This window comes from Carassius auratus, unplaced genomic scaffold (genome assembly GCF_003368295.1).
Source record: "Carassius auratus strain Wakin unplaced genomic scaffold, ASM336829v1 scaf_tig00031797, whole genome shotgun sequence".
NCBI classification, from domain to species: Eukaryota; Metazoa; Chordata; class Actinopteri; order Cypriniformes; family Cyprinidae; genus Carassius; species Carassius auratus.
The window spans coordinates 218,391-230,812 of record NW_020525949.1 but is presented as its reverse complement, the minus strand read 5'-3'; the positions used below and the strand labels follow the sequence as shown (position 1 = coordinate 230,812).

At 38.0% G+C, this 12,422-nt stretch overlaps 1 protein-coding gene across 1 annotated transcript in view; it reads right to left on the bottom strand.

Annotated features, from left to right (window-relative positions):
* The window catches only part of LOC113080606 (roundabout homolog 1-like), a 202,810-nt gene that overhangs the window by 106,203 nt on the left and 84,185 nt on the right, over positions 1-12,422 (bottom strand). The window lies entirely within an intron of this gene.

The following is a 12,422-nucleotide window of genomic DNA, read 5'->3' as shown; positions in this document are numbered from 1 at the left end:
CTAGACGGCTGTGCTAAATGCACCGTGAATGGCACCCAGTTCCGGGCGGTCAAATAAAGATGTTCAGTTTCCAGGTAACGGAGGCGGAAAGTGTGTGTGACAGGTCAAGCTAATGGGCCACGGCTCCTCTGAGAAAACACACACACATCCAAATGCACAAGATTGATGCGGCGGCCAGCTGTCGATGAGAAAGCAGGATGTGGAGCTTATCGGAAGAGAGTTTCCGATGAGAGTCAGCAGATTTTGGGTTACTGTGAGCGGCTACAATAAATGAAACCCTGGAATATAGTCAAAACATACAAATTTTTTTTATATGTATTAAATGTAATATGGCAAAAAGCATTGACTTTTAATAATTTATAAATAAAAAAATAAAAATAATTATACATAAAATATTAAATATAAAAATATTAATATTTTTATTGTTTATATATATATTTTCTGTAGGAAAGTCCCACTTTTCATTTAATAGAGCTGAGTGATGTATTAGCTTTTAGTGTGATTTAAGCTAATAAAATAATAATAAACTAATTTATTTTACCATTTTATAATTGAAAACATTTGTTAAATTCCAAGATGGCCACCTGACCTATTCAAGCAAGCTTAGCGATCAACGACAGGAGTTTATATACTGTAATGCCTCCAAGCGAACTTATTAAACATGCTAAACATGAGCGAACAGGTTCTCACTTTCCTGTTCAGGACCTCTATTTCGCCAGTGCTCAGATTCCAGTCAGGTCCAATCCACTGAGGTGGACACAAATTTACACGCCACTTCTAAGCCTTGGAGGGTTGTCTGATTGAATTCTCTTCACCCACATCCAACTGCGATTAACTTCTCCCCTCCTCCCTCCTCCGGCGGACGTCCTTCTACGCTGCCCCAGTGCATCTCTGTCAGCCAATCAATAAGCTATTATGGCTCCCAAACAGCAGGTGAAATTAACTTATAACAGTACCTGCAGACTCGGCACTCTGGTAATCCTGTTGGAAAGGGTCTAATGAGGGAGAGCAGGCCAATGACACACACACACACACACACACACACACACACCTGCAACAAAACCTGCAGCTGTGTTGGGAAAGCAAAGAGCGTCCTTGAGGACACCTGCACTGCGGTGCACAGAACTGGGGAGGAACTCCAAATATTATTACACTTCCCACCGGTGTTTGCACATATTTCTGGCATTCAATTAACATAAGTTCACTTCACCCGGTGGACCTGAAAACCAGTCCCAATAAAACATCCGGCACTACAGTTATAGTATGTGCCTTAAAACTGTGGTTCAACATGCTAATTTATGATTTTGCAGGGTTTACGATAACTTTAAACGGTTTTCTACCGGAAACTGTGGTTACCATGGCATTTTTTAAAAACACAAATAACTGTGTCAGCTCCAAATGTGGCTGCAACTTTAATATTGTGGAAATACTGAGGCTGGCTCTACCATTTGAGTCATTCTGTTGTTATATGGTGATTTATCATTTATGCAGCATGACCCAATCTACAAATCTTCCATTATAATATATAATATGTATAATTAATGTAAATTAATGTATATAATGTATAATCGTACATTATATGTCTTAACTGTGACTCTTGGTCAATTTAATAAAAAAAAAATCAATTTAAATGTATGTTTCATCATTTTCATCAACTAAGAAATATGTGTAATTGACTATCAATACTATATAAAAATATTTATACACATTGATTATTGCATTTAAAATAAAAAAAATATATATTATAATGTATATGTATAATAATACTTGTCCGATTAAATTAATTAAAATTAATGCAATAAATTAAAACATATTTAAAATACATTAATTATTTTTAATAAATTAAAAATAAACTACGAAATTTAATAAAAAAAATTTTTAAATGCATAAATAAATGCATTCAAAATCCACTTGCTATACAAAATTGAAGTAATAGTGCATCTTTTAAAAAATAATAAAAAATAAGCATATTTTATATACTTTAAACATCCTTGCTGAATAAAGGGGGTTAATTTATCAGGGTATTACTATGGTTTGGGTATATAATATGTTTTTTTTTCTCTCTCTTTTTTGGGACATTTACCACAACAATACAATGTTTTTTAGTGTTCTTCTAAGTACTTTGAAATATTATGCACATAAAGGCTAACAAAGAAAATGTTTTTAACATGACGTCTGTACGACTATAGGTTCAAAACCGAGCTCTTCACAACAATCTTAAATCTCACGCGCGTCTCACAGCCTGACACACTGACCCTCAAATCAGTGCCGTCAGCTGATCCGCAGGCACTGCTCAAATTAAATCAGTCCAGTCACCCCGGGCGGACCCAAAGAAACCTTTCCCAAAAACCCTGTTCAAAGCTTTCTTTCAGACAGCTCTTTCGTCTTTATCCCCCTTCCATTCAGTCATTTCATCCATGTTCTTTGTGTCTTTTCTCTATGGTCGCGCGGTGTGGGGTTACGCAGGAATGTTACAGTTTCACAGCCACACCCGGACAAAGGCGGACAAAGGAGGCTGCTGGGAGTGTTTGGGACATTTTCAGACAGCTCATCTAGCTGCTTGACAGCGACTTGATAATTTCATCTCTTTCCTGCAACAAAACTTAGCGATACAGAGTCGAGAAACATGAGAAGAACCTGTAATTTGACATTTCTGAGATGTATCTATCTATGCAAACACCATTAATCTATCAGTCAAACTGGGATTTTCTGTGATGTTTAGCATGTGACTCGTGAATCTAACTAAATACATGCATAAATTAATATATTTAGAACCAAATTTCTATCCAAAACCCAATTAATATTTCATATATTAAAATAAATAAATAAATATGCAAGCATATTTTATATATTTTAAATAAATAATGTAAATTTTATATAAATATGTAAAGAAAAGTATCATATTTCTATATATATATTAAATATATATTTAATTATTTTATAGACTATTATTGTCAGAAATCCATTTGGTTTATTAAGTTATATTATTATTTTATTCTTCATTTATTAAAAAGAAAAAAAAAAAAAAAGCCAGTAGCTAGACCAACAGGCAACCAAGAATGTGAGCAAATGAGAGCAGACGGAATGCATGAACTATTATGTCCACGAAAATAAAAAAGAGAAAAAAACCCACTGAGTTACGCTTTAGTTGCATCACTTATTCCTGAACTTTCCAGCTGGAAGTAACGAGCAGTGGAGTATCCGATAAAAATACATGGCACTTATAAGACATGAGGCCTGATTCTAAAAAAACCAAGAAATTGTTGCCTCAAAATCTCTGATATTTCTCATCTTCTGAAATGAGTTAATCCTTTCTGGACTCCATAGTTGATTGAAAGGCTTCAAGCGATGGCTTAACCTAGCTTTAATAAATGCTTAAGTTTAGCAGAGCAGGACAGCATCATAAAGATGTTTCAAAAAATAAACATAGGGGAAAAAAAGAGAGAAAAACACTTTCCTCTCAATCCCAAAGGCCACTGGAGACTCTCAAATCAGAAGTGTGGGATTAGAGACAGCAGCGGGACTAATACTTGGGTCCTCATTTGGAAGGGGGGGGGGGGGAGATTAGCCTCCGAGACACACTTCCTATCTGGGCCTCCGACCGAGAGGGACTGTACAATCAGCCGTGTTTATCGCAAATGGAGTTCAGCCAAGAGGAAATCACTCTGAATCACATGGGTCATATCTACAAGGCTCTTGCTACAGGAGGACCAAATAGTTCCGGCTACGCTGTGTTTATCATGACGGGCGCACGGGGCCCATATGGGGCGGCACTCGCTGCGTCAGCACGACTCCCTTCAAGACTGTACAAGGTGTGTGAGAACAAACTGAACCGCTGAAGGACAGGACTCTAAATGAACCACTATAAAGACATCCCAGAACAACTACAGAGTCTTTTACAGGAATTAAATGCCAGATTTTAACCATAACAATTTCATAAATTAAAGTTGCACGCTAGAGGGAATGATTTGTGCTGGTTCCAGAGGGATTTACCTTGTATCTGTTGACCGTAGTCCATAAAATGACCTCAGGAGAAGTTATCCCCACCTGTCTGAGGATGCGGCGCATTTCCTGGGATCAAAGCGAGTCTGAAATGCCTGGTCATGCTGAGGGCCTCTAATTACCACCGATGCGCACATCTACCTGCCTATCCTCCATTTCAAGCGGAGCCCAGATGCCCAAAGAAGATCAACATCCACCATCTGTTCAAACCATGCAATTGTTTCCTCCTCACAGAGTTCTTTTATAACTCAAACTTTTTCTGTTTCTTTGCTGGTAGGGGATTTTTACTGTTGCTCCAGTCATATCTATCTTGAGGCAACCTGAGTGTATTAACAATCATCTAAACAAGCCAGTATGCAGCGCATAGGCACTTATTTCCAATGTAGTCCAAGTCAGATTAAACATATATAGGGAGTTCTGATAACCCATTTGTTATCAGAACTAGTCACTAAAGTGTCTCATTTCTTCACCCAGGATGCACTGGGACAGATACAGGAGGACAGACAGGTCACACTAAACTAATGACATGTCCAGAGTCTCACCATTACTGTCCGGACCTGTTACCCTCCACATGGCAATCCATCCTAAAGTTGTCATCCATCCATCCAGCTCTCGCCACTTCTCATTACTGCGGTGAACTTTCCGACCCTACTTCCATTCGTCCATCTCTCCTCATCTATGAGCTCAGCAGTGGGAGATCTTTGTCTTCCACAAAAGCAGAACAAAGCCCTAAAACTCCTTCTCGCCATTCCTTTATACTTTCAAGCCACAGATCGCTGGTTTTCTGTACAATTCTCCAATTCTCTAGTGAGGAGATCACAACAGCTGCAATTAGTGAAGCATAATATAACAATTCTGGAAATAAGTGATAATTATTTCCACGCTACTGTCAATAACCGATAAATGGTGAATTTTTAAATTATAACATATAAGAATATTATTATAATGCTATTTTATAAAATTTAAACTAAATGTATGTAATTCACTATTTATTACTTAATTAACTATTTAATTTTCCTATTTGGTTTGAATATAAAAAACTATAAAAATCACAATATTATAAAGTATGAAAATTTGATAGATTAATTATTTTGATAATTGCTAAAGATCACACTTAACTGAGCATGAACAACTACATAAATACAATATATTGGCCAATGCCAATAAAAATATCTTATATCGGCCAATAATGGATATATACCGATATATATATATATATATATATATATATATATATATATATATATATATATATATATATATATATATATATATATATACCTGTATATATATATATATATATATATATATATATATATATATATATATATATACACCTGTATATATATATATATATATATATATATATATATATATATATATGTGTGTGTGTATGTATATATATATATATATATATATATATATATATATATAAATCACATGCCTAAATATGCATGGCAGATCTTGCATGGTTCGGGGGCCTGAAGTTGAAGCAATTATCCATATTAATGTTAATAAGGTTGAGTACAAAACAAGAGCTAGTGTGGATCTCCAGAGAGATGAGAGCATGATAGCAAAACCAGGAAGAACCTGCACTTATCTTCTCTGGTCTGTCAGTAACTCTCCTCAGTGCTGTAATTAAACACTGCAGATTAGTTTTCCTTGTAATTTCTGGGCATCTTCTGGGTAAAGGAGAAACACACCCACCAGCCAATTAAAGAGAGCCGTTCTGCGACGATTACCCATACTGACTTCTCAAAAGCAGATGTGAGGAACCCTGTCTTCTTGCTTCTCTCAGGTTGGGAATACATCTCAAATATAGTTAATTTTCTCCATGAAACAATATGGCGTTTAACTATTTTCAGGGGAAAAGTCTGCTACTTAGCTTACTGCTAAATCTGAGAGCCAATATCTGCCGCCTACGTGTCTCCTCCAAACAAAATAAAAAAAACACAATTAAATTAATTTCTGAAATGTCAGCAGAGGTATGAAGAGGGTTGAAAATATCATGGGACATTATAATTGCACTAAAGAAACACGAAAGTGGACTCTCCCGGGACGCAAACCCTTGTCGTCTTCATAACGTGACTCTTATAATAACTTAATGAAACAGAAATATTCTCAGAGCAAACAGTGGAAAGCACGCTGGAGCTTGCGAAGGGAAAAGGACAAGGAAGGGAATTCTGCACAGCTATGATGAATCTATAATGGAAACGGGTTTGTTTGAATATCAAAGACGATGGGAACACACAGATGTAGTGGAGGGGAACATCCTGGGAGGGAATAATGAGGGATGTCATCCACCCTTTTCAAAGGATGAATGCCAACTGGCCCCCTCCGAAATGTCAACTTGATTTTGTGTCTGTCACGACAGCAGCTCCTCCTTCGCACCAGCCCTAAAACTTTTTTGGACTTTTTGGAATTTTTACTGTTAATACTAATTCAGAATGGAAAGGAAATGATGGGAAGAATATGCTGGAATGGGACTGGGAAACGGCATAAAATAGATTTGAATGCTCACATGATCGCCACGACATAGAGAATTATGTGCTAAATGACAGTCCACATCATTTTAAAAGTGATTTTCTTATCACTTCAGCATCAGATTGGGAATTAGAAAACTAATTCTTATATATGGTATAAATAGTTTTACCCACGAAAAAAAAATTCAATAATTTTAATTAGATTTAAATTAGATTATTGAATGATTTCCTGGATTAATAAGTCTCTCTTATCCCAAGACTAGAGCGTGCTATAGACTGTTCCACGCGTCCTGGCGGGGTTATCGGGGTCTGGCGTACTGATCCACATTCCCACCGCAGCCTAAGAACTGGAATAGTACACTATAATTAGAGGCTTTCCACATGCTGCAGTTATTTAGCATGCTAATAAAGGACAAAGCTGACTTCTCAGAACTATTACAGGTAAAAAAGAGGGAGTTTTGGGAAAAGTTTAGCTTATATGACACACACAGTGCAAAAAAATGACTTCTAAATAGGTTTTTCGACTTATTTTCCAGGTAACATTTTCCAGCTTTTTTTTTTTTTTTTGCTGATGAATCAAAAAATTAGAAAATATTTTTTTCAACAATTTTTGGACTACATTATAAATGTCTCCACTGTCAATATTGATCAAGTTTAAGCATTTTTAGACGTTTAAACTGGAAAACTAGTAAAACTAGTGATTGAGTAAAGTTATAACCCCCAGACTTATCTAACCTGTTTCACACTGTAAGTAGTCATAACAATAAAATGACACATTATACTGCCCATCAATCTTTTAAAAATCACACTTTGTCATTTATGCGGCTCCTAAAACTCTATTTTCTTTGATCGGCATTTCACAGCTGTTTTTAGAGTGCGAGAAACCCTGCAACAGACACATCTGTCATCCTTAAAGACGCAGGCTAATACTACACATTACACAACACGTGGCCCGGAGCCATCGGGGTGAACAGTGAGCTCTTATGGATAAAGCCAGGCCCATCTTTTCTTACATTCCCCTCTCTCTCATTCTTTGTTCCTCTGCGAGTCATTATACTCTAACAAAGCGTGACACATGAAGCATTATAATCCTCCAAGTTTCATATTGAAAGGAAAACATGGAAACACAAGGAGCAAATTCAACTTCAGGGATGTACACAGGGCATACAGAGCAGAACGAATGCCCAGATTGACCTATTTTACCTCAGCGCGGTGCACAGAGCCTTTACTGTACGTGAAGTTAGTAATAAACACACAACAGATCTGCGCTCAGCGTCGTTGCCTGGCCAGACACGGCTTGTTGAAAGCTGGATTAGATTTATGGTCCGCCGGGTGTTGGGCGATAGTAGAAGTGGGATTATTAAAATAACTTTAGAAAAAGGAAAGATTGTGTACACAATGTACTTGTAAGAGCAGGCGAGGCAGAACAAATACATTTTGAGGTCTTAACTTCCTTTTCTGCGGTTTTGTTGGAAGACAGCACGTCTGACATTCCTGGTGTCAGTCTGAATAAGAAGGTGAGTGTTGATATCCGAGAAGTGATAGATTTCTCTCTGCCTCAGACACTGACTGTCTAGTGTTGGATGGAAAAATGGAGTTTAGGCAGGAATTGTACTACCTTCCTGTCGCAGGTTTCCATGATGGTTGGTAATTACATGCGTGGCGGCGGGGCAGGGGGGCGGAGGGGACGGACAGGCAGTGAGGGTTTTGAGCTTTGCCACTGTGTCATTATGGTCCTGTTTGAACCTCATTCAGAATAAGCAGCCCGAAGGCTGTGGCCAAACAGCCCGAGCTTTTCCTCATGTCGGGCCAAGTCGTCCGCCCGCCCGCCAAACCTCTTGTTTTCGTTCTTGCAAAAAAAAAAAAAAAAGGCAGCCTCCAGAACAAATAGCATACAGTATATCATCCTCTGCTTGATATACCGCATGCTATTTTCTCACATTTTAGTCTCTGAGCTCACATCATTTTCCCACCAACTTCAACATATACAAATTTATGTTTCTGTTTGACCAGCACTGGCCTACAGAAGCTAATAAAAACACTGCAGCTTTACAACTGATACTCTTACGACAATGGTTTTACTAAAGTAACATTAACTGTATTAACCATGGAATTTTGGCCCAATAGTTAAATGTTTGGAGGGTCAAAGAATCAGCTTTATTTTCAGTTATATTACTTACTATTTATAAATAGAAAAAAAAAAGTTTTTTATAAAAAAGTATATATATATATATATATATATATATATATATATATATATTACATATTTACTGGAAAAAAATACTTCAGAAGCAAAATTTTGCAAGAAGAAAATTTCCTTTCAAAAAATATATCTTGAATTCAGGTTATTTCTCTTACCCTATCAAATATCTAGGGATGCACCGATACCACTTTTTTGGAGTACGAGTACGAGTACGAGTACTTGCATTTCAGTACTCGCCGATACCGATACCGAGTACTTAATAAAAAAAAAACATGATTTCAATTTACAGGTAACAGCTTTAGTCATATAAATTTAACAAAAAAACAAGGGACTAGTTTGGAATTAAGAACATTTATTTAAAATGAAAAGCATGTTGTATGCAAAATATTACAGAATAAATAATTATAAAAAAAAATTTAAACAGTGACAGTGCAACTCAAGTATTTTTTTCAGTTTGTTGTAAACTCTGCCGCTTTGGACAACACAAGGGGCGTTAATAAACATCTTTGCTATTTAGTGCACAATATTTGAATAAACTAACAACATCCACCAACATAGAACTGCGGCAGATAGTGCAACTGAGGTAGGTATTAACATCAATTCTAAGACGACTCACTTAATGGAGCCTATTTAGAAAAAGTGAGTGGCAGGTTTTTTTTTAAGAAAAGTAGCTTTTCTGCGTTTTCAGCAGTCAGCCTGTTTCTGTTTTCATCTATAATGTGTGACACTGAGCTAAAAAGCCTTTCACTTTCCACACTGCTACATGGGGCTGAGAGGTATTTCTGGGCCATTTTAGCCAAAGTGGGGAACCTAATTTTGTTGACACCCCAGTACTTCAGAGGACTGTCTTCACGAGGGCTTGGGGCCTCTCCGAGGTATGTGTCGAGCTCAATGGCAGCACCTGCTGCCAGCGGCTGTGCTGCCTGGGGCTGCTCCTTAGCGATTTCTTCAAATACAGTGTCCAGACTGCTGCTAGTGCTGGCCTGGGCCTTGAGGAACCGTTTAGCAGGAGGTTCTGCAGCTTCTGCCCGACTCTCCTCTGCCTCAGCTCTGGACATCATCTGCAGCTCCTGCTTCAGGTGCAGCTTGGCCTCCGGAGCAGTGTTGTTGGAGAAGAAGCGATCTTTATACCTGAACAAAATTCATGAATGTATTAATATGTGGAAAAATAGGACAGATTTTAGTTTCCCCTAAACCACTGTCATAAATGCCAGCCATTTGGCTTTCTGGTAGTAATAGGGGAAATATATTTCATATTATATATATTGCATACATTTGTATTTGTGTATTTTAGTTGTATTTTTTATTGTGTATTTAGTACAAAAATATAATATAATATTTCAGATGGAAATTAATCTTACATTTAGTACTGTAGTTTATCATAATAGCACACAGACTTTACCTTGGGTCAAGTATGGTGGAGATGAAGTACAGTGGATTGGTCTCGACGTCACTGAAGCGCTTCTTGACAGCTTCCAGCAAGGTTGCTTTCATTGTCTTGACACCGTGGTCCTCGTCTGTTTCTCTGTTTAGAAGTCTCACTAGCACAGTCACAGCTGGGATGACATCAGAGGCTAGTGCTTCGTAGCTGCTCACTTTTTTAGTTAGTTCCTCAAAGGGGGCGAGGATGGCAACAGTCTTCTCCATAAGAGCCCATTGGTGAGCGGTGAGATAGCCAGGGAGTTCATGCTCGGACACATACACCCCCAGCACTCGCTTTTGCTCAATGAGAGACTGGAGCATGTAATAGGTGCTGTTCCAGCGTGTCTGTACGTCCTGCTGCAGTCTCTTTATTGGCTGGTTGAGCTGTCCCTGAATGTCCTCGAGGCGGGAGTAGGCTAAGGCGGAATGTTTAAAATGCCCAACTATTTTCCGCCCCACTGCTATAGCATCAGCTATGCTCCTCTGTGCTAATAAGCCCTCGTGAACAGCCAGTTGGAGCGTGTGCGCGACACACGGCAGACTTGGGAGCCCTGCGTCATTCATGGCTTTAATCATGTTTTTGGCATTGTCACGAAGCACAACATGTACTGATGTTTTAGGTATACCCCATGTCTGGAGCATTTCCTCAAACACATGCGCTATAGCCTGGCTGGTGTGCGAGCCGCGGAATTGTTTCGCATGTAATATGGCTCGTTGCGGCGTGAAACTCTCGTCTATCCACTGGGAGGTTAGGCTAATTAGCGACACGGGGCTAACACTGCTTGTCCAAATATCCGTGGTGAAACTAAACGCAGAGGAGGCTTGCAGTAGGCCGTGGATGTGTTTTTTCACGGAGTCGTGTAGTTTAGGCAGCTCTGTGTCAGTCATGTAGCGGCGGCTTGGGACATCATATCTGGGCTCCAAAACATGGAGGAGACGCATGAATCCCACATTTTCTACCTCCGAGAGTGGCTGGTCACTCAATGCAATGTACTCGATAATTGCCTGTGTTATTTTCACAGCACGTGGACTGTCTCTGGACATTTTCTCTCGTCTTGCAAGAGTTGCTGCAGCGTGGGTTGTGTGGGTGTAGAAGCGTGGGTAAACTCTTTGTACTCATTGTCATGTTGGGATTTTAGGTGCTTGATTAAATTACTTGTGTTAAATGCGCTACCTTTTGAGCCTCCTCTGGACAATTTCGCTGAGCACAATTTGCAGTCCGCCTTTGTTTTGTCGTCTTCATTGACTTTGAAATAGTTCCACACGGCTGACATGTTGTCTCGCCTCGCCTTCTCCCCGCTCTGAGCTGCAGCCGGGGCGGGGCCTGGGCGCGGGCAATCGGCGCCTTTGATTAACCCCTTACACGCCGCTCAAACATATACATTTCTCAGACCGTGGTATCGGTCCCCGGTATCGGGGGACTTTTAACGAGTACGAGTACTTTAGAAAATGTGGTATCGAGGCCGATACCAGATACCGGTATCGGTATCGGTGCATCCCTACAAATATCACCAGATTTAAATAAGCGTTTAAGGCTTTTATATAAAATATTAAAAGGAAAACAATAAAAATGTACTTTAGATGAAAAGTTTTACAACATATTAAAACTCTCTCAAAAATCTTTTCAGAGAATATAAATTGAATTCAGTTCATTTATCTTTACTCAAATCTCCCTTTGCTCAAATAGATTAGTTTAAGGATAACTCTCAGTAAATTTTGTACATTTTCTTCTTTTTTTTTTTTTTTTGAAAACAAGTCTCATCAAAAGCACATATGTTACCCTGGAGCACAAAAAGCAGTCTTAAGTCGCTGGGGTATATTTGTAACAATAACCAAAAAAACATTGTATGAGTCAAAATTATCAATTTTTCTTTTATGCCAAAAATCATTAGGATATTAAGTAAAGATCATGTTCCATGAAGACATTTTGTAAATTTCCTACCATAAATATATCAAAACGTAATTTTTGATTAGTAGTTTGAGTTGTATCTCGGGCAAATATTGTCCTCCTAACAAACCATACATCAATGAAAGCTTATTTATACAACTTCCAGATGTTGTATAAATCCCAATTTTTACTTAATTGATACTTAAGACTTTAAAAAGCTTTTGTTGTCCAGGCTCACATATAATGACATACGCTTAATGTATTTATTATATAAAATAAATTGTAAAAATACTGAAAAAAAATATTTTTTTTATAATACAGTATATGCAAGAACTAGAGTACATTTTCATAAGTGTAAGGTCTGTTTTTAATAGCAGATCTTAAGAGTGAGTAAGAAATGCCATTGGTACACACTACACGAGCG